The sequence below is a fragment of the Syngnathus floridae genome, chromosome 1 (assembly GCF_059516105.1).
Source record: "Syngnathus floridae isolate MCC-2025c chromosome 1, RoL_Sflo_1.0, whole genome shotgun sequence".
NCBI classification, from domain to species: Eukaryota; Metazoa; Chordata; class Actinopteri; order Syngnathiformes; family Syngnathidae; genus Syngnathus; species Syngnathus floridae.
Genome location: NC_142413.1, coordinates 11,195,417 through 11,217,955, shown reverse-complemented (window position 1 = coordinate 11,217,955; position 22,539 = coordinate 11,195,417). Strand labels below are relative to the sequence as shown.

The 22,539-nt window shown below is 40.3% G+C and overlaps 16 non-coding genes across 16 annotated transcripts; 1 reads left to right on the top strand and 15 right to left on the bottom strand.

Moving 5' to 3' along the window:
• Positions 1–10,520: 10,520 nt before the first annotated feature.
• trnan-guu (transfer RNA asparagine (anticodon GUU)) lies at positions 10,521–10,594 on the bottom strand. Its single transcript has one exon. It is a non-coding gene; the product is annotated as a tRNA-Asn (tRNA).
• A 2,027-nt stretch (positions 10,595–12,621) lies between these two features.
• On the bottom strand, positions 12,622–12,695 carry trnan-guu (transfer RNA asparagine (anticodon GUU)). The gene has a single exon. It is a non-coding gene; the product is annotated as a tRNA-Asn (tRNA).
• Positions 12,696–12,996: 301 nt separating this feature from the next.
• On the bottom strand, positions 12,997–13,070 carry trnan-guu (transfer RNA asparagine (anticodon GUU)). The gene has a single exon. It is a non-coding gene; the product is annotated as a tRNA-Asn (tRNA).
• A 298-nt stretch (positions 13,071–13,368) lies between these two features.
• Positions 13,369–13,442, bottom strand: trnan-guu (transfer RNA asparagine (anticodon GUU)). The gene has a single exon. It is a non-coding gene; the product is annotated as a tRNA-Asn (tRNA).
• A 298-nt stretch (positions 13,443–13,740) lies between these two features.
• Positions 13,741–13,814, bottom strand: trnan-guu (transfer RNA asparagine (anticodon GUU)). The gene has a single exon. It is a non-coding gene; the product is annotated as a tRNA-Asn (tRNA).
• Positions 13,815–14,110: 296 nt separating this feature from the next.
• Positions 14,111–14,184, bottom strand: trnan-guu (transfer RNA asparagine (anticodon GUU)). The gene has a single exon. It is a non-coding gene; the product is annotated as a tRNA-Asn (tRNA).
• Positions 14,185–14,482: 298 nt separating this feature from the next.
• trnan-guu (transfer RNA asparagine (anticodon GUU)) lies at positions 14,483–14,556 on the bottom strand. The gene has a single exon. It is a non-coding gene; the product is annotated as a tRNA-Asn (tRNA).
• A 296-nt stretch (positions 14,557–14,852) lies between these two features.
• Positions 14,853–14,926, bottom strand: trnan-guu (transfer RNA asparagine (anticodon GUU)). The gene has a single exon. It is a non-coding gene; the product is annotated as a tRNA-Asn (tRNA).
• Positions 14,927–15,219: 293 nt separating this feature from the next.
• Positions 15,220–15,293, bottom strand: trnan-guu (transfer RNA asparagine (anticodon GUU)). Its single transcript has one exon. It is a non-coding gene; the product is annotated as a tRNA-Asn (tRNA).
• A 302-nt stretch (positions 15,294–15,595) lies between these two features.
• On the bottom strand, positions 15,596–15,669 carry trnan-guu (transfer RNA asparagine (anticodon GUU)). Its single transcript has one exon. It is a non-coding gene; the product is annotated as a tRNA-Asn (tRNA).
• Positions 15,670–15,967: 298 nt separating this feature from the next.
• Positions 15,968–16,041, bottom strand: trnan-guu (transfer RNA asparagine (anticodon GUU)). The gene has a single exon. It is a non-coding gene; the product is annotated as a tRNA-Asn (tRNA).
• A 296-nt stretch (positions 16,042–16,337) lies between these two features.
• trnan-guu (transfer RNA asparagine (anticodon GUU)) lies at positions 16,338–16,411 on the bottom strand. The gene has a single exon. It is a non-coding gene; the product is annotated as a tRNA-Asn (tRNA).
• Positions 16,412–16,709: 298 nt separating this feature from the next.
• trnan-guu (transfer RNA asparagine (anticodon GUU)) lies at positions 16,710–16,783 on the bottom strand. Its single transcript has one exon. It is a non-coding gene; the product is annotated as a tRNA-Asn (tRNA).
• A 294-nt stretch (positions 16,784–17,077) lies between these two features.
• trnan-guu (transfer RNA asparagine (anticodon GUU)) lies at positions 17,078–17,151 on the bottom strand. The gene has a single exon. It is a non-coding gene; the product is annotated as a tRNA-Asn (tRNA).
• Positions 17,152–17,447: 296 nt separating this feature from the next.
• Positions 17,448–17,521, bottom strand: trnan-guu (transfer RNA asparagine (anticodon GUU)). The gene has a single exon. It is a non-coding gene; the product is annotated as a tRNA-Asn (tRNA).
• A 1,439-nt stretch (positions 17,522–18,960) lies between these two features.
• Positions 18,961–19,033, top strand: trnae-uuc (transfer RNA glutamic acid (anticodon UUC)). Its single transcript has one exon. It is a non-coding gene; the product is annotated as a tRNA-Glu (tRNA).
• The last annotated feature ends 3,506 nt before the right edge of the window (positions 19,034–22,539 follow it).

Below are 22,539 nucleotides of genomic sequence, written 5' to 3'. Positions count from 1 at the left end.
CCTGCTTACATCCTCTCCCTGTGGAGTCTGTACGCATACCTGCACAATAACAGGACAATGGAGGGTCAGACATAAGAAAAAGGAGGCAAGGATTGTCGCCAAGAAGTGCAACATTTGTGGAATCATAAAAATACAAATGAAAGGTGGTCACAGTGGATCAGCATCTCTACTCTGCATCACAGCTATACACAGCAATTTGATTAGGGTTAACTGTGCAACCATGTTTATTTTGTCACATGCTACAAAGTATGAAAATGTTGAACAGTACACTATGCACAATGTACTGAACAACAATAAATTTGACCTGGAAGTTCACCTCCTGGTTTATTAAACAGAGAGAGCAGAGGAGCCTCCTTTAGCTGTTGTAAAATAAAACCATCATAATTACTGATACCTCAAATTTCTTTCACCAGCCTAAATGGCACAAAGGCAATTTTTAAGAAGGCTGGATGAATATTTTATTGATCCCAGAAGTAATTCTGGAGTATCAGAAGGCTCATGTTTGCTAATTATCAGTCACCGTTACTCAGCTTTATTATATAGTTCACTTTAAAAACAACCATTGCATACAAAGTGCCTGCTTGCAAACTTTCCTGATTCGCACAGGAGACTCAACTCACCCCCTATCTCATGATTTTGCAGTGAAGTAAACAGTTGTTTACATTGTGGGGAAATGCAACGCGACATGACTTGTCTTCGCCGAGGGGGGAGACTGCTTGTTCGGTCTTGCTGTTAGCCAAGCCATCCAGGAGCCACTTAATCCCAGACACAGCTTCATCAGTATTTTGAAGATACTGTATGTTTTTTATAGACCATAGTGACACGAAGCTTTTCTAATACATACTAATAATACTAATACTGTATGATTTGGAGTGACACAGATGGTTTGATATGGTTATTTGAAGCATTGTTAATGTTACGTCGGGCCCGTTCTCGGCTCCTCGTTTTTGTCACGTTAGCATACTGTATCGTTTAGCCTGTTGTTGCTCGTTCATGTCTGTTCTTGGTGTTAGATTTTGTCGAATAAATTTCCCCCAAAATGAGACTTATACTCCGGAGCGACTTATATATGTTTTTTTTCACTTTATTGTGCATTTTATGGCTAATGTGATGTATATTCCAGAGCGACTTTTAGCCCGAAAAATACGGTCGTTTTTTCATTATTTCTCCAAAATGGATGGATAAAATTGAAAAATACATATACTGGGCACGTTAATGAAAAATTCAAACATAATTGCGTTTGACATAAGACACCAAGATCATGTAGTGCGCAAAAGCATATTCGCTCACAAAGGCCTCTCTGTCGATCAACTGGAGGAGCTGTGGAAGAAGCTCAGATTTATTTTTTCTAAGAGGGCAGGTTAACTCCAGAACCAGTTCTACTAAGGTAAAAGAAATGTCCACTGTGACCATGTGGCCCTACAAAGAATCACAGGGTCCCAAAACAACTCGCATTCTAAAGTTTGTCTCCTGTAATCCTCCTGGAGGTATAACTTATGTATACACCTCCAGGTTCCATGCATACGAGATTGTGACATCAAAAAGATCAGTGTAATTAGCTGGTTTGTATTACTTTAATGAGTAGCGTCCCCTATAGAAATGAGCTGCTCATCAAAGCAGAATCCCTGTTAGGGTAGTCTTTTTTTTTGCAGCAGGGTGTTCCTTTTGCCCCACATGTCCACAATTTGGGATAACCTAATCTTACTGGCATAGTGACGCTGTGGCCTTTACGAGCTTGGCATCGAATTGCAGGGCGCAGTTGATATGTGTAAATCTTGTGTGTGACATTGTCTGTGTGAACCTTGGACGTCCGATTCTCATGTACCAGAGCCTGACCGTAGCTTCATGTTTTGAACACACCAATGTATGATTACCACGTTAGCGTTTTACTGCAAGCGGACACGCTAAAAAATGCAAGCGGCAACCAGCCGCTTCATCTGCGTCATCTAGCTGCTCCTTCTTTTAAGTATGGGACCCACAGACTTTGCCATGTTTTTGGAGGGCAAAGCTCTTCTGATGACAATTTTATTTCCTCACTGTGCTGATGTCGTCTTTTTCAACAGTTGAAAAAACTAAATTAAAAAAAGGTTAAAACATACCAATTAGATCCCAAGTTCACTGCTCACAGCTCTCATTAGTTCGTACAGTATGTTCTCCCTTTGTGCGAGTTTTCTCCAGATACTCTGGCTTCATCCCACATCTAATAATATGCATTTTAGGTCCATTGTTCATGTGTGTGGGAGTTCTCTGTAGTCTATACATGTATGTGTATATGACAAAGTGCTTATTTTTCAGAAAGCAAGCAAGGTAAGCAAGGTCACCAAGAGGTGCATTATTTGTGCTTAGCCTAGCACAAAGCTTAACTTAGGAAATAATGGATTTCTGACTGGTCAGTTCATTTGCTGTCAGAAATCCCCATCAGCTTTGAATAAGCTGATGTAGTTTTTAGTTCAAGTCGAAGAAAGTTCATTGACCATTGACCCTTTTCTGCACTGTCATCACATCTACCATTTTTGATGTGGCAGAACTGTAAACTGATGCAGCAACTAAATAAATTTCTTTCATACAGTAACTTTCTATTAAGTGCACAAAGTTAATACATCTTTCACAAATTCTCTCATACACACACACAAACTGCAATATAGCATGAAAAATTTAAGATACAAACAACAAATAAAAAGGTATATTGTATCGATGCATACGACTGAGTAGGTTTATTACAGATGTACAGACGCATTTTTTTTGTGCTATTTTCTGAACTTTTGTTACTTCAGACAGTGGCTGGTTAACTGGCTGATGTGTGTCACAGACAGGCTTCTGCCTTCGCTGCGACGTGCTGCATGGCAGCCCATCTGCGCTTTGGCTGATAATTAGTCTCATTTTATTTTAATTTTTTTAAATAGTGATATTTGGGAATTATGGAATTGTGTCATTATTGGCAACTAAACTTCACGATACTAGTTGATACTTGGTACAACAGGAGCTTTTATGCTCTGGCTGGGGGCAACACAAAATTGGGCGGCCGCCTTGCAATTTGATTTGCAAATTGATTTAATATCAGTTACCACAGCTCCACTTTGATGAACCGTGGCTGGTTTGTATTCCAACAAGTACAGCAGGACACATTGCCGTGTCAGCGATTCAGTTGTCACATAGCCTACTATTAGCTACTATGTAGCTGAGCCATATCCCATCTGGAATGTTGAAAGTACGGTGGAGTGTGCATACTGTAAATGTGTTTTTTAGAACTCTTTTATTATATATATTTTTTTACAACAAGGTACAATACTGTGAATCATGTTATGCTTTTGTATCCTACCAAGATATCCTACCTTGTGTTGTGAAATATTCAAATTGATTGGTTCTTGTGTCGAGTATTTTTGCTTTTTTCTTGTGATGTGTTGACTCCACTAAAGTTGTGTGCTTTTTTTTTGTCCAAGTATAGTTTAGTAAATGTTCCCCCTGAAAATTTTACAACCACTCCATGAAATAAAGAGAATTAGTTACTTTCACATGCGTATTACTTTTTAAGTTTGAGCTCAGTGTGGAAGTAGTACAGAATTAAATGGTTTTCTTTGTATTGTCGTCAAACAAATACATGAAAAACAAACAAAGAACTTCTTGAAGAAGGAAGCTGTGGCTTGGGACCCTCACGGGGGGAGAATTATGGCAGCTCAATGTTGGTAAATGGCTTCCAATTTGGACTCACATCACAACACAGCTTTCAAGGATCTGGTGTGAAGAACCGTCAGAAATGCTCTTTTGTGCCCATACATTTCTCTCAATGTTGTATTGTTTGAAGTGGGGATAAACAAATCAAAGCGAAGCTCCTGGCTCACAATGTCTTTATTCTTTCAGCCTCGGGACATTTGAACCAATACACAGTGTTTGCTGGTTGAAGGCTTCCTGTTTTCAACTGTTTGTAAGACTCAGACCCAAGTGTTTCACATAGTGAAGAACTTTCATGTTAGTTCTAAAGTTTTTTTGTGGGTATACTGTAGTGACACATAACTGTTCTTTTAGCAGGAAGAATGCCAAGGACAAGAAGAGTCTATCCTCCGGTGGTTCGTAAAGTTTGGCAAGATTCAGTTCATGAATATGAAACATTAATATTTCTATACATTCTGATAATGTGCAAAGGGACAGGGAGAGTTGACATACACAAAATAAATCAAATACGTAATAGTAAAATATGTGCATGGAATATGGAAATTCCATAGATGACAGCTCTGTCATGATGAGGGACCTGATGTATGTTTATGGGACGTCTGTGATCTGCGAGCCATAGTTTGCACTGGTTTGATCAAAGCCATGGACCGAGTTACAAGAAAGAATCAGCCGTATCGCCTGATAAAACTTCTTTCAACTCTGTTTTACGCTCTGATCACTTCAGCACACGGTCACAACTGCGTGAGGGCCTCCCCCCAGAGCAGTTATTGGATATACTGTCCCAAATTTCAAACACTAAGTTACACAGGATGGGCAGATCAAGGCTCACTGTTGCAATGATTTAAAACGTACATGACTTGTGTGATTGCTGGCTTCTCCAACATCTTCTCCTGTAACTTAGTATATGTACACTATTTAATAACACAATCCCATCATTTCAAACTCTGAAAGAGCATATTAGTGATGATCTTTGTGTTCAATCCCTATAGGACATTTGTAAACAGGTGATTTACTGGGGAAAATAATGACACACATTTTCAACTATTGTCTGACATGTTTGAGACAGAAATATTAACCAAATCCTAAATTTGTCCATTTTATTCCTGTTTTTGAAGATATTGAAATTTAACAAATGTTTTTCAAATAATAATTCAAAACGGGGGGCAGCACGGTAATATTAATATATGGTAATATATTATTAATATACGGTAATATTATTATATGATTTATTTTCAGTTTAGTTAAATAGCTAAACAGCTAGGTGTAGCTCAGTGGTAGAGTGTTTGTATCTCAACTTGTAGGTTGTAGACTCGATCCTTGTCCCTGGTGACCATGTCGACGTGTCCTTGAGGAAGACACTGAACCCTGAATTGCTCCCAGTGGTGCTTGGCAGCGCCTTTCATGGCAGCAGCCCCCACTGTTATTCTTAATTTTGTTGTACAATGACAATAAAGTCATTCTATTTTTTCCTATTCTAATATTCCAAAGGTTTAATGCTTCTAATTATTTGTTTTTTGCATGTTTTCATCCCAAACATTTTCTCTGTTTGAAAATCAACTAGCTTGCTAAATATTTTGTAACTATGCAAATATTGAATAAACTGTCATTGAATTTCTCAATCATAAAATCAAAACTACTTATTTAAACTGGCAAAGCCACAGCTGTGGCAATGCAGTTTCTAAACTGCAAAGATCTCTGTAATTCTTATCGTGGCCAGGCAATCTTAAATTCCGGGAGCACCTTGATGAAATGGGATGGTTAGCTTTATATTATAAATTATAGTCCGTTTCCACTACTCTCTTATCCTATCACTCTTACCTTCTCTTGTCTGTGGAGAAGAAATCCAACAGAAATGCAAGGTCCTCAGTACCATGGTCTACTAAGTCCTCATGGTCCAATGTCCAGCTTTTATGGTTGCAAATCTTGAAGCATTTGAGAGTTATATTATTAGACTCAAAAGCACTCCTATTGGAAAAGTAAATTAATCATAGTGAATGATCAATAATATTTCTCATCTTCATGTGTTTATGATACAGGAGACTCCAGTTGCCTAGGAGGCAATTGAATCTTGCCTTCAGATGTTTCACAGTGGATTTGATTCTTTCTTCGATTAATCTTTCAAGTTTAGTGCTGGCAATATCATCTTCTGGCTGCTTCTATGCCTGTCCTTGTAGTATTATCATTCCAACTTTGCGAAGGCGTGAAGATGGAGACTGGAGAGCAATCGTCCACCCCCTCAGATAATGATGCATAATGACACACTCACCTGAACCGGTTGCCAGCCAGTCGCAGGGCACACAGAGACAAACAACCATACGCACCCACGTTCACACCTACGGGCAATTCGGAGTGCTCATTCGGCACTGTTTTAAAGCAGGGGTGGCATGGTGAAGCACTGGCACTGAAGCACATCCACCTCACAGTTCGGAGGGTGCGGGTTCGATTCCACCTCCGGGCCTCCCTGTGTGGAGTTTGCATATTCTCCCCATGCCCACATGGATTTTCCCCGGGTCCTCCAGTTTCCTCCCACATCCCAAAAACATGCTAGGTAGGCTGATTGAGCACTCCAAATTGCCCCTCAGTGTGAGTGCGGATGATTGTTTATGTCTGTGTGCCCTGCGATTGTCTGGCAACCGGTTCAGGGCGTCCCCCGCCTACTGCCCGATGAAGGCTCCAGCATGCCCGCGACCCCTGTAGGGACAAGCGGTACAGATAATGGATGTATGGATGTTTAATAAGCCTCCCTCCCCTCTTAAGAGATTGAGTGATTATTTATTTATGACATTTAAACTGGGAGATAGAGACTCAGAGACGATTAAAGGTCTCCTTTATTTTCTTTTCTTGCCTTATCCCATATGCTCATTGCATGACTTTACCAATCGCCACGGTTGTGCCCTCAACTCTATTTAGTCTTTCATACACAGACGCAGCAGCACCACATCTGATTTAGAGCAAGAATAATAAAGAATTCCCGACAGCCTCAGCAGATATGTGATTCGTGGACACCGTCATTTATTCAATAATTAACCCCTGCTGAGACCAGGACAAAAGGTAGGAAAAACGGCACCGGGGCCTGATAACAGCTGCACTATTGAATGAAGTTGAAGAACACCAGCCAACTGCAAATGGATAATGACTTATCCTGATATTAAAGCAAACTAAAAAAGGGGCATTTTTTTTACAATGTGTGGATGTTTTGGGACACTTTGATCCTTTATTTATGGAAGGCGAAAAAAGAAATACCAGATTCTGAGAAGTGCCTCAAAAATAATTAACTTCATTTCCAAGGAAGAAAACAAAAAGAGTATATTCAGCCAAGCATCTTTCTCCCTCATCTCTTCGCTTTCTGACCCACATCTCTTTATTATACCGTGACTTGAAATGGGGAAAGCCCCCCTTCCTGAACGACAAACTCTAGATTATACTTAAAAACTAGAGGGTGACACAGAAGCTTATTTTCACTCCCATCACATCTCACTCCCAAAGAAAAAAAAAATCACATCTCATCACATAGTAAAAATAAATAAATAATAAACTTAGTGTGAGCCCCTGTAGCATTTGGTTGTCCTGCTTCGCTCCAAGTGACGCCTAAAAAGCCGCGATGCACCGAATATATCCGCAATATTTGTTTTCATAAAAATCTGCGTTGAACCAAGGTCGCAATAAGTGAAGCGCGAAGTGGTGAGGGATTACTGTATATTGGAGCACTTTCCCCTAGTACAACGGTGCTCCTGCAATTACTCTATCAACTTTTAACCATCAAAGCTACTCATTTATCTCACCTTTATGATTCACAAAGACTTTGCATTTTTACTAAAACAGTGTTTGTCTCCATCCCAATCCTTATGCCCACCAAAATATAGTGACCAAACTTGCTTGCACACACTCATCAGGAGAGGAGGAGGGGGTATGGTGGCATTGGAGGGTTTTAACAAGTTACGTGAATGAAAGAGAGAAAAAAAAAATATAGGTTTGACGCATCCTTCGGAGGCTGTTTCTCAAGGGGTGTCACACACTTTCACTTCCAGTATCACACTTTTTTTTAGGGCTGCTTTTCAAGAATTTGTGTGCACTCAGTAACACTCTTTCAACCCTCAGAGGCTGTTTGACAACAATCTAAGAAAGTAATTTAATGGAAATGGTAGTTTGTTTGACTAGAATTAATGGAATTGACTTTGAGTTCAAAAAATACATTCCCCAATTGAAAATACAGCAAGCAATGGTGGTAATACATCACATACGTACATTCTTTGGGGAGCTGAATGGGCAGGTTGTAGCTAATCAGTGGCCCGTATCACCACCAACCCTTTCAATTTTCATACATTGCACCACTAATGGTGACATGTACAAGGTGCCGGGATTGGCAGTGTGTAACCATAGTAAAAGGGTGGGAGGTGGGTCGTGAGAAGGCTCACGGCTAGTGACGCGGGCAGAGGTTTAGGGGCTCTGCGTTGAGTCCAACTGGCGGGTTCTTGTTCTCCTGGGTAGTGGTGTGGTGATGGGGGTTGGAGGGGACTGACACAGATACATACATTGCACTATTTTAATCAAATTGGGTTTGTCATCAGTTCGACTATGATTTTTTCAGGAGGGTAATGTAATGACAATTGACTGACTGAAGGAAGCGATGGGGAAGCCTTTTTAAAATAACGAGGACTGTTGTTGTTGTCAGAAATCCAATAACTAATTCTGTTTAATACAATACTAATACTATACAACTATATAATACTATGTATTACACAGTATTTAAATATGTTCTCCATTATTATGATGACTTACTTTCGCAGTTTTTTTCTCTAATTTTGTAATATCAAACCTTATGTTAAATTAATTTCTATGTCTTGGTTTTTTTCACTTTTTTTAATACCATGTCAGCTCTGTTGAAACTTCAGTGGTGGAACATGAATCAAAGGGGAAGGTAATAAATCCTGGGCCAGATCAAGACATTTTCATTAAATTCTCAGGAAATATTGAATGGACCTTGGTCGATGTCTGCACTCCCTTCACTTCTAATTTGAACAGTGTCATAATCCATCAAGGCAACTGGGTTTAGAGACATACAGTAGAGAGCTGCACTTTAATGAATACTAATGTACTGATTTGAATAACAGATCCAGAGTTTATTGCAGTTATCACTGGCAAACTTCAGATGAGAAAAAGAACCATGACCTGAAGAGCAGGCAAAGGTACAGTGTGCTGATGTGCAATTTGTAGTCATTGTGCTGTCGGTGAATAAATATCAGGTTTATAAAAGAGTGTTAGCTTTGCTTTAAAAGCTTTTGTGGAATTTCGTTGTTCAAGAAAATTGCTGCGAGAGACATTGATGTGTCATCATGACTGTTTTGTAAATAAAAGGGAAAAAGTTCAATTAAATCAGTGAGACAGATTTGGTGAATAATCCATGTATACATTTGTCAAGCAACTCATCTGGGGTTGCATTGATAGAAGGGAAGCTTTATCAAAAATAATTGCATGACCACCCTTTTAGCTTACTTTCCCTACAGTACATGAGAACAAAGAGCAGTGATGGTACAACTTTAATGTTGACAGGTGACTTAAGTGAATTATGCTTTGATACAGTGTGTCAATCAAAAGGATTTTTTTTTATAGAAATTTGAATACAGGTAAATCCAAATACATACGAAATTTGTTGTGTATAAAGTTGACATAAAAAAGATAATAAGATACAACATAATTTTATAATCACTGCGATGTTGATAACATATTCATTAATAAATGCATTTTCTATTATATCTTTAATAATGAGATTATCTAAAGAGTGATATTTTGAACATGAGATATGGTAATGTGCTTTATTGGCAGAAACATTATTATTGGCTAGGTCGTGAGTGCATATTATTCATGTATAATTTATTTATTCATTTTGTTGCCAAACTTTTTTAACCTGTTGTGAATATATTTGTCCCCAGTTGTATATAAGCAGAACCAACTGTAATTGTAATTCAAGTCATGTCGAAATTGGAAAGTTTGAGCCTTTTTTCCTCACATTGGTGCAGTTAAACTATCAATTTATGGATGTTCTACTTGTGTGTGTTGCAGGGTTTAAGCAATGCATATTCGACCAACTTTCACTTGATACAATTACATAAACCATTTTATGGTTTGTAACTTGGAGCTCATGCTGGGATTTCATAAATAAATGTGTTTATTGCTGCAGTGTTTTGGAGACCATGCAGAGAAAATAGTCTGATTTTTTCCCCCGTTGATGGCTTATTCTGCTGAGGAGGGCAAATTACACTCCAGCCCAGGCAATTGTTTAGAATGTTTGTAATACAGATGGCCAGTGTTAATGGACATTACACAGTTTTACATCCAAAATAAATGAAAATGAATACATAAATAAAATAAATCATGCATATCTCGGGGCAGGCATTTGCTTCATTTGTGGCTTAATACATTTGTATTCCAAGGACAAAGGGACTAACAAAATAATTGGAATTCAACGAGCAGGATTTGTTCTGTGGGTTTATATTCATGAATGTACTTAATCTGTTGTGTCTTTCTCATGAGAGGAGGGATGTCATGCTAAGAAGTCACATCATTTCTATATTCCTTAGAGCTGGTGAGTTGCTTTATCACCAATGAAGGTAAGAACAACACTCCTTAAAGGCTTCTTATCTGATATTGTCCAATTGTGCTTTGAGTTGCAACAGAAAAGCAACATGGGATTCAAGTCGGCATAAATTATCTGACATAGTACGATACAGTGATCTGTAAAGTATCAATTACCAATTGGTGAGAGAATTGCTTGCTCTTAAACAACCACAAATAGCTTCCATCGACAGGGAACTTTTAACCAAACATGAAGTAATAGTTTCAGCAAGCATGGACGTCCCTGGGTGGGCTCGAACCACCAACCTTTCGGTTAACAGCCGAAAGCGCTAACCGATTGCGCCACAGAGACTTAGTACTGTAAGTTTGATTCAGCTTTTAAAGGATAGTGATCTGGCAAAAATCAACCCTGATCTTAAGCTCCCAAGAGGGCAAGGAAAGACAAAAAAAAACCTACTAAAAGAAAGAAATAGTTGTATTATTTTATTTCATTGTATTTATATATTTATTATAAATGTATTATTTATTTATGTAAATGTATTATTTGTTCATATAAAGGCTGGTCCGCGAAAACATTTCTGACAGGTAACCGGTCCGTGGTGCAAAAAAGGTTGGGGAAAGGGTTGCTTGTGAGCTGATCCATAGAACCATATAGATTCCACATAACTTAAGTGAAGATTTCATAGTGTAGTGGTTAGTGCTCTGGACTCTTACCCTAGCGACCTAGGTTCAAATCCCATTGGGATCTAAAATTTTATCATAGAAAATTTGCAACACAGTTGCTCGTGTGCTGCCCCATATAAGCATACACCTCCCAAAGGGCTTGGGCTGGAGATAGTGCTAGGGTTAGTGTTAGTACACGCCTTCGGGTTAGAGCTAGGGTCCATAAAACCATATATATTCGATGCAATACGAGTGAGGTTTCCATAGTGTAGTGGTTAGTCCTCTGGACTCTCACTCCAGCGACCCGGGTTCAAATTCCAGTGAAACCTAAAATATTTTATCATAGAAAATTTGCAACAGAGTTGCTCGTGTGCAGCTGATCCATAAACCATATACATGCCATCCAATTTGAGAGAGAGTTCCATAGTGTAGTGGTTATTGCCCTGGACTCTCACCCCAGCAACCTGGGTTCAAATCTCAGTAATACCTAAAATATTTTATCATAGAAAAATTTGCAACACAGTTGTTCATGTGCTGCCCCATATAACCATTATAACTATTTGCTTGTGAGCTGCTCCATAAAACCATATATACTGTATTTCATGTAACGTAAGCGAGGGTAGAGAGTCCGTGTGATATCCTCGCTAAGTGCACCTGCGTGAAAAGTTTTAGCTCCTGCAGAACCTGAAAATGACCAAAAACTTTTCACGCAAGTGGACTTAACAAGGGAATCTTGGAAAACATGTTGGAATGCGGCCCCGAGGACTAGAGCTTGACACCTGTGACCTTTGACCATGATATTTCCCTAATAAAGTGGCCTGTTATTAGGTACACTTGAAAATGGCGGTGTACCTAATGGAGTGTCCGTGTGATTCCCTCGTTAAGTGCACCTGCGTGAAAAGTTTTAGCTCCTGTAGAACGTGAAAATGACCAAAAACTTTTCACGCAGGTGCACTTAACGAGGGACTCTTGGAAAACATGTCGGAATGCGGCCCCGAGGACTAAAGCTTGACACCTGTTACCTTTGACCATGATATTTCCCTAATAAAGTGGCCTGTTATTAGGTACACTTGAAAATGGCGATGTACCTAATGGAGTGTCCGTGTGATTCCCTCGTTAAGTGCACCTGCGTGAAAAGTTTTAGCTCCTGCAGAACGTGAAAATGACCAAAAACTTTTCACGCAGGTGCACTTAACGAGGGACTGTTGAAGTGACAAAGTTGATTTTGTTCTTAATGTCGCAATATTTTATAGAGCTAGTCTAAAACAGTAAACAAAGCCATATTGATTCTTTTGGATTTTGATCACAATCACTTTCAATAGTTTATTCCTGACACTGTCTAAAACCTTTTATAAGAAACTGTCAGTTTCATTTACAAAAGAAATACAATTGAAAGAATATTTAGTGTTTATTTTTATTCAATTATTCGACTCTCCATACATATATAGGAATAGAACTTTACGTCTTTTGTTGTAATATAACTGATTTTAATATAGAAGCTGGTGTAACACTTAACAGATTTTTGTTGGTGGTGTGCCTTGAGATTTTTTTCCAATGAAAAGTGGTGCCGTGAATGAAAAAAGGTTGGAAAACACTGCTGTAAAGTACCAATTACCAATTGGTAAGATAATTGTCTGCTCTTCAACAACCACAAATAGATTCCTTCTACAGGGAAATTTTAACCAAGGGTGAAGTAATAATTTCATAAAGTATGGACGTCCCTGGGTGGGCTCGAACCACCAACCTTTCAATTAACAGTCGAACGCGCTAACCGATTGCGCCACAGAGACTTGGAGCTGTAGGGTTGATTACGCTTTTAAAGGATAGTGATCTGGCAAACTCCTATGAGTGTAAACATATCACATGAGATTCAATTCATAATTTGTCTTCCATGCGCACATACTGTCAGGTAGTAAATGATCAATTCTCTCAGGTAGTGATGGGAAATGAAGTTTCATGACATAGTACTATACAGTGGCCTGTAAAGTACCAATTGGTAAGAGAATTGCCTGCTCTTCAACAACCACAAATAGCTTCCATCTACAGGGAAATTTTAACCAAACAAGAAGTAATAATTTCAGAAAGCATGGACGTCCCTGGGTGGGCTTGAACCACCAACCTTTCGGTTAACAGCCGAACGCGCTAACCGATTGCGCCACAGAGACCTAGAGCGATGAGTTTGATTCAGCTTTTAAAGGATTGTGATCTGGCAAACTCCCATGGGGTCAAACATATCACATGAGATTCACCTCATAATTTGTCTTCCATGTGCACATACTGCCAGGTATGGCATCTATGCTCTCAGGTAGTGATGGCAAATGAAGTTTTATGACATAGTACTATACAGTGGCCTGTAAAGTACCAATTGGTAAGAGAATTGCCTGCTCTTCAACAACGACAAATAGCTTCCTTCTACAGGGAAATTTTAACCAAACATAAAGTAGTAATTTCAGAAAGCATTGACGTCCCTGGGTGGGCTCGAACCACCAACCTTTCGGTTAACAGCCAAACGCGCTGACCGATTGCGCCACAGAGACTTACTACTGTAAGTTTGATTCAGCATTTAAAGGATAGTGATCTGGCAAACTCCCATGAGGTCAAACATATCACATGAGATTCACCTCATAATTTGTCTTCCATGCGCACATACTGCCAGGTATGGCATCTAGGCTCTCAGGTAGTGATGGGAAATGAAGTTTTATGACATAGTACTATACAGTGGCCTGTAAAGTACCAATTGGTAAGAGAATTGCCTGCTCTTCAACAACGACAAATAGCTTCCTTCTACAGGGAAATTTTAACCAAACATAAAGTAGTAATTTCAGAAAGCATTGACGTCCCTGGGTGGGCTCGAACCACCAACCTTTCGGTTAACAGCCGAACGCGCTGACCGATTGCGCCACAGAGACTTACTACTGTAAGTTTGATTCAGCATTTAAAGGATAGTGATCTGGCAAACTCCCATGAGGTCAAACATATCACATGAGGTTCACCTCAAAATTTGTCTTCCATGCGCACATACTGCCAGGTATGGCATCTAGGCTCTCAGGTAGTGATGGGAAATGAAGTTTTATGACATAGTACTATACAGTGGCCTGTAAAGTACCAATTGGTAAGAGAATTGCCTGCTCTTCAACAACGACAGATAGCTTCCTTCAACAGGGAACTTTTAACCAAACAAAGTAATAATTTCAGAAAGCATGGACGTCCCTGGGTGGGCTCGAACCACCAACCTTTCGGTTAACAGCCGAACGCGCTGACCGATTGCGCCACAGAGACTTAGTACTGTAAGTTTGATTCAGCATTTAAAGGATAGTGATTTGGCAAACTCCCATGAGGTCAAACATATCACATGAGATTCACCTCGTAATTTGTCTTCCATGCGCACATACTGCCAGGTATGGCATCTAGGCTCTCAGGTAGTGATGGGAAATGAAGTTTTATGACATAGTACTATACAGTGGCCTGTAAAGTACCAATTGGTAAGACAATTGCCTGCTCTTCAACAACGACAAATAGCTTCCTTCTACAGGGAACTTTTAACCAAACAAGAAGTAATAGTTTCAGAAAGCATGGACGTCCCTGGGTGGGCTCGAACCACCAACCTTTCGGTTAACAGCCGAACGCGCTGACCGATTGCGCCACAGAGACTTAGTACTGTAAGTTTGACTCAGCATTTAAAGGATAGTGATCTGGCAAACTCTCATGAGGGTAAACATATTATGAGATTCAACTCATAATTTGTCTTCCATGCGCACATACTGCCAGGTATGGCATCTAGGCTCTCAGGTAGTGATGGGAAATGAAGTTTTATGACATAGTACTATACAGTGGCCTGTAAAGTACCAATTGGTAAGAGAATTGCCTGCTCTTCAACAACGACAAATACCTTCCTTCTACAGGGAAATTTTAACCAAACATAAAGTAATAATTCCAGAAAGCATGGACGTCCCTGGGTGGGCTCGAACCACCAACCTTTCGGTTAACAGCCGAACGCGCTGACCGATTGCGCCACAGAGACTTAGTACTGTAAGTTTGGTTCAGCATTTAAAGGATACTGATCTGGCAAACTCCCATGAGGGTAAACATATTATGAGATTCAACTCATAATTTGTCTTCCATGCGCACATACTGCCTGGTATGGCATCTAGGCTCTCTGGTAGTGATGGGAAATGAAGTTTTATGACAGTACTATACAGTGGCCTGTAAAGTACCAATTGGTAAGAGAATTGCCTGCTCTTCAACAACGACAAATAGCTTCCTTCTACAGGGAACTCTAACCAAACAAGAAGTAATAATTTCAGAAAGCACAGACGTCCCTGGGTGGGCTCGAACCACCAACCTTTCGGTTAACAGCCGAACGCGCTGACCGATTGCGCCACAGAGACTTAGTACTGTAAGCTTGATTCAGCATTTAAAGGATAGTGATTTGGCAATATCCCATGCAGGTAAACGTTATCACATGAGATTCAACTCATAATTTGTCTTCCACGCGCACATACTGTAAGGTAGTCAATGATCTATGGTCTCAGGTAGTGATGGAAAATGAAGTTTTATGACATAGTACTATACAGTGGCCTGTAAAGTACCAATTGGTAAGAGAATTGCCTGCTCTTCAACAACCACAAATAGCTTCCATCTACAGGGAAATTTTAACCAAACAAGAAGTAATAGTTTGAGAAAGCATGGACGTCTCTGGGTGGGCTTGAACCACCAACCTTTCAGTTAACAGCCGAACGCGCTAACCGATTGCGCCACAGAGACTTAGTACTGTAAGCTTGATTCAACTTTTAAAGGATAGTGATCTGGCAAACTCCCATGAGGTCAAACATATCACATGAGATTCACCTCATAATTTGTCTTCCATGCGCACATACTGCCAGGTATGGCATCTAGGCTCTCAGGTAGTGATGGGAAATGAAGTTTTATGACATAGTACTATACAGTGGCCTGTAAAGTACCAATTGGTAAGAGAATTGCCTGCTCTTCAACAACGACAAAAAGCTTCCTTCTACAGGGAAATTTTAACCAAACATAAAGTAATAATTTCAGAAAGCATGGACGTCCCTGGGTGGGCTCGAACCACCAACCTTTCGGTTAACAGCCGAATGCGCTGACCGATTGCGCCACAGAGACTTAGTACTGTAAGTTTGACTCAGCATTTAAAGGATAGTGATCTGGCAAACTCTCATGAGGGTAAACATATTATGAGATTCAACTCATAATTTGTCTTCCATGCGCACATACTGCCAGGTATGGCATCTAGGCTCTCAGGTAGTGATGGGAAATGAAGTTTTATGACATAGTACTATACAGTGGCCTGTAAAGTACCAATTGGTAAGAGAATTGCCTGCTCTTCAACAACGACAAAGAGCTTCCTTCTACAGGGAACTTTTAACCAAACAAGAAGTAATAATTTCAGAAAGCATGGACGTCCCTGGGTGGGCTCGAACCACCAACCTTTCGGTTAACAGCCGAACGCGCTGACCGATTGCGCCACAGAGACTTAATACTGTAAGTTTGATTCAGCATTTAAAGGATAGTGATCTGGCAAACTCCCATGAGGTCAAACATATCACATGAGATTCACCTCATAATTTGTCTTCCATGCGCACATACTGCCAGGTATGGCATCTAGGCTCTCAGGTAGTGATGGGAAATGAAGTTTTATGACATAGTACTATACAGTGGCCTGTAAAGTACCAATTGGTAAGAGAATTGCCTGCTCTTCAACAACGACAAATAGCTTCCTTCTACAGGGAAATTTTAACCAAACATAAAGTAATAATTCCAGAAAGCATGGACGTCCCTGGGTGGGCTCGAACCACCAACCTTTCGGTTAACAGCTGAACGCGCTGACCGATTGCGCCACAGAGACTTAGTACTGTAAGTTTGGTTCAGCATTTAAAGGATACTGATCTGGCAAACTCCCATGAGGGTAAACATTATGAGATTCAACTCATAATTTGTCTTCCATGCGCACATACTGCCAGGTATGGCATCTAGGCTCTCAGGTAGTGATGGGAAATGAAGTTTTATGACATAGTACTATACAGTGGCCTGTAAAGTACCAATTGGTAAGAGAATTGCCTGCTCTTCAACAACGACAAATAGCTTCCTTCTACAGGGAACTTTTAACCAAACAAGAAGTAATAATTTCAGAAAGCACGGACGTCCCTGGGTGGGCTCGAACCACCAACCTTTCGGTTAACAGCCGAACGCGCTGACCGATTGCGCCACAGAGACTTAGTACTGTAAGTTTGATTCAGCATTTAAAGGATACTGATCTGGCAAACTCCCATGATGGTAAACATATTATGAGATTCAACTCATAATTTGTCTTCCATGCGCACATACTGCCAGGTATGGCATCTAGGCTCTCAGGTAGTGATGGGAAATGAAGTTCTATGACATAGTACTATACAGTGGCCTGTAACGTACCAATTGGTAAGAGAATTGCCTGCTCTTCAACAACGACAAATAGCTTCCTTCTACAGGGAACTTTTAACCAAACAAGAAGTAATAATTTCAGAAAGCACGGACGTCCCTGGGTGGGCTCGAACCACCAACCTTTCGGTTAACAGCCGAACGCGCTGACCGATTGCGCCACAGAGACTTAGTACTGTAAGTTTGATTCAACTTTTAAAGGATAGTGATCTGGCAAAATCCCATGAGGTCAAACACTATCACATGAGATTCATCTCATGATTTGTCTTCCATGCGCACATACTGTCAGGTAGTCAATGATCTATGCTCTCAGGTAGTGATGGGAAAATAAGGTTTTATGAACCAGTTGTTGTATTCTTTGGCTGCTCTAGATAGCAATGTTGGTTTAAAGTGAGTTGACCATCATGAAATCTTGTGTACTCAATGAAGTGTAACTCTCAATGAATGAATGAATGAAGTGCATCCCAACAAGTTAAAATATAATGGATGCTTTTTTTGTCTTTATGAATGTCCATGTTAATCTTTATCAGTAATATGAATAGAGGCTCAAAAAATCTCCTACCCCTAGTCGTTTGGTTGCTCAATGTCACACACAGCTTCACACACATCTTCATTGTAGGGATTGGGGTGAGTTGTGGTTTGTATTCGCATGAAAGGGCTCCCACATAAAAAGGAAAACAAAAATAAACAAACAAAAAAAGAACAGTTAAAAAAAGAGGGTGAAAGTGTCATCTAGGTCTTTATTCTTGAGGTATTTTGAAGCACATTTTTTGGGGGAAAAGAATCAAGTTACTGTGAAGTTTTTGTCAAGAACATACAGAAAGAAAACAAGGGCACTTGTACTTTCTTCTGGTGATTTCTTCAGAAGCTGCCTTGCATTGTGTCTGTGAGTAAGATCCTCAGTGCTGCTTTTACTCGCTTGTACTGCCCACAACCATGCAATAAAGCACTTTATAGTTTACATTTTATTTTGATTTCATAAAGACTTTGCAGGTCTGTTTTATGATGGGAAAACCTTATTTTTTCCTCTAAAAAAAGTGAATTGTCACAATATGATAGTGTAAGGACTTGCCAAAAGTGGGTAATATACAAATAGTCGTGTGGCAAGTCGAGAAATGTCCATCTCTATCATTTAATTATGTCATAGTGTGGTATTTGTCTCAGAGAAATACTGATAGATGTTTCCACCCTCTGTCAGTCATCACGACTCTGCTTCAATTTTGTTAAATGTCAGTGAACAGAGAGCAAGCTATCGGCTACAACTGGCATTACCATATAAGGAAGGACACAAACAAACACATTTTACAACAAGAAATATAGAATGAGCATTACTGTGCCCTCCACAGGACACTCACCTAGCAGTCATACATTTGATCTGTATCGAACACTGACTGACCATACAGATTAAAGATCGAAATATGTAATATCCTCACTGATAGTGACTGGTTCACATTACATACTGCCATTTTCAAGGACTTCTGAACTTATTGCATGTAACCCTCTACTGTAGAAGAGTCTCATTGACACTTTTGTCCAGAGCACATGGCAGCGTTACTCTATTACAAAAAAGCCTTGAATATTTTGTTGTGTACTTGTAGTACTTATTCTTCCCTGATGGTCCAGTGGTCAGGATGCGGAGCTTTCACCGCCCGCGGTCTGGGTTCGATTCCCAGTCAGGAAACCATATGCAGCCATGGGGGGCACATGTCAGTGTCTCCCCTGTGCTGGTCCCAAGCCCGGGTAAATGCAGAGGGTTGGGTCAGGAAGAGCCTCTGGCGTAAAAACTGTGGCAAACACTTCTCATGCGAATCATCTGGACAAAAATGGGTGTTTCGCTGTGGTGACCCCTTCGGAGAAAAAGCCGAAAGAAGCCACCACTTGCAGTACTTATTCAAGGTGAGGCCATTCAAGATATCACTAAATCCCGAGATGTTAATAGTCATGGCAAGGTTACCTATTCAGCAATGACAATGACATTTTCAGTTGGGGTGTACTCACTTTTGTTGCCAGCATTTTACACATTCATTGTTGTATTTTGAGTTACCGTAATTTTCGGATTAAAAGTCGCTCCGGAATATAGGTCGCATTAGCCATAAAATGCACAATAACGGTCCGGAGCATAAGTCGCATTTTGGGGGGAAATTTATTCGACAAAATCCAACACCAAGAACAGACATGAACGAGCAACAACAGGCTAAACGATAGGTATGCTAACGTGACATAAGCACAAACGAAGAGCTGAGAACGGGCCTGACCTAACATTCAGAGTTATTATAAAAAACTATGACATAAATAACACGTTTATAAAACCATCTGTGTCACTCCAATTCATTAAATCCATCGATCGTCCTTTGTCAACAATGGGTGCGCGCCGCTGACGGCGCTTGCACTTCAAAATATTCCACAGGCCCATATAACAATATATAAATTAGATATCAAATAACTATTATATAAGCAATAATATTATCGAATCATCGGTGCACTCTAAATCATTAAATCCATCGATCAAATTCCTCGTCCTTTGTCAACAACGCCACGCGTGCGCCCTGACGTCAGCCTCGTCGTTATTCCACAGATCTAGTATATAACTATATTGTGGCGTTAACAAAATACAAGGAAAGACATGGGTTTGGTAAATGGATCTTTGTTTAACAAAACAAACTTCCAGGCGTGTGGCGGCGTGGACTTCCAGCCACGGAAGTGGAAGAGAGATCCATAGAATAGGACCGGGCGTGTGTAAAAGCCACGACTGAGCCCCATCCACCGTCCCCGGACAGCCACCCGGCCGAGCGCCGGCCCCCGACTTCTATCCACGGAGGTGAAAGAGAGCTCCGTAGAGTAGGACCGGGCGTGCGTAAAAGCCATGTCCGAGCACCATCCACCGTCCCTGGACAGCCACCCGGCCGAGCGCCGGCCCCCGACTTCAATCCACGGAGGTGAAAGAAAGCTCCGTAGAATAGGACTGGGCGTGCGTAAAAGCCATAATAGTTTTTCAAACCTTCTGTGTCACTCCAAAGCCTTAAATCCTTCAAACTCTTCGTCCTCCGCGTCACTTAGAAACAAAGCTGCTAATGATGCCGGTAGTACGTGGGGCCCTTCGTCATCTTCGTCATCCCGTGATCAATCTTTGTCCTTTTTGTAAACAACCGCCGCGCCGCGTTGCGCTGCTGACGTCACTTGAAATTCAAATTACAGTAATCCCTTGCTACATCGCAGTTCGTTTATCGCGGTTTCACTTTTTTGTTTTGGGGAAAATTTTTGAAAAAAAAACCCACATAAGTCGCTCCTTATTATAGTCGCCCCCCCAAACTATGAAAAAAACCGCGACTTATAGTCCGAAAATTACGGTACTTTGACGTAACAATAAATGTACTTTGCTATCCAAACTCTACAGTGACTACTTAACATTGTCTCAAAGTGTCATTTCTTCAGTGTTGTCCTTTGACAAGATATAATTAAAACATTGCAGAAATGAGAGGGGTGTACTCACTTTTGTGAGATACCTTATATGAACTTTATTGCTTAGCTCACCGATAGCTAGTTAAACAATTGCGTGCTCAACTTAACAGTCATTTTTTAATCCATGACTCACCTAATTCTTCTTAAGCGCGTCCGTTAGGATATTGGTCTATCAAACCCTGCACTTGATTGGTATACATCCTATATCTCCGGCAGTACCCATTGTTAACATGGTACCAGCAAGATCTACAAAACTCCCTCTGACCTGTGGTGTTCCTCAAGGGTCTGTACTTTGTCCAATGCTTTTGATACAGAACATGAATTGTTCGTAATGTCATCCAGTACAACATGTTTTTCTACGGATGCGCCGATGACACCCAGTTTTACCTCAAGACAGTCAGAAATGACTTTGGGAGTTAGTGTTGAAAGTGTGTGCTAAATGTTTTTGAATAAAACATCTTTGCAATGATGAGTGGGCAAATATACTTAACGTACATTTTCACATGGAGTAAATTATTATCCAGATAAAAGCAATCCTAGGAGTTTGTGATATAACTTGAAATTGTGAAAATAATAGATACAAAATGATGCATTACTTTAATTTTGTTGTCCAGCCAAATTGTTTTAAAATACAAATAAATGAAACTTACTAAGACAAAATGGATGCTACCGTGGCAATTACTTTAATCAAATCATTTCTATAATTCTCAAGAGACTTGTGTACCTGTCAGCTGTCAACAGCTATTTTGTGAGCCAATCGCTTCAGTAATCACAGGTTAGAGTGTAGCATTCTCCAGACTGCACGCTTCAGTTCAGTCCACTGACGCTCATTAGGCTTCTTCAACTCTTCTGAATAATCCAAGATTTTATTCTTAATTTTAGGGTCATCATCCTGTGAACCACTGCCCGTGACCAGGCTTGCTGATGCTGGGCAGTACATTCACTACAAACGTGAAAGTCCTGACATTTCATTGTCCTTGCACAGATTGAAAACACCTACTGTCGTGCCAGTTGCAGCAATCGGCCTCGTTTATGTTTCACAGTTGGTAAAGGTTAGGGTGGCCTACAGAGTTAAATTAGTTGGGCCAAAATTGAATAGCGAAGACATACTATGCGTAATGTTTAAAGCGATTTAAAAAATTCTCTCCACTTCGACTCCTGGCACTATTAAGTGGCAGACTATAATTGCTTCTTTTTACACAATTGCTGATTTGAAATCCAATGTTTTACCATGTCCATTAAATGGAAACCATGTAATTTTTAATCATCAATTGTGTCATGTTCCTGTAAATTATGCTACACCATGTTTGTTTCTTTAGCACTATTGAGAGTTTTATTGCGGATGTTTTATCGATCTGTTGTGGCGAGCGCCCTCTTCTTTGCGGTGGCGTGGTGGGGGGGCAGCATCAAGAAGAGGGATGCCTCCCGCCTGGACAAATTGGTGAGAAAAGCGGGTTCGGTTGTGGGCGCAGAGCTGCCCGGTCTGACGTCTGTTGCAGAAAAACAGGTGTTGGCCAGGCTGTTGTCCATCAAAAACAACCCCATCTACCCACTGTACAACACCGTCACTGGGCAGAGAAATAACTTCAGTGACAGGCTGTTGACACCATCTTGCTGCACGAAAAAGATAAGCGGTTCATTTCTCCTCCATGCCGTAAGACTTTTTAACTTGATGCGGGGGTTGGGTTGACACTATCTTGCTCCATGGAAAGGATAAATGGTTAATGT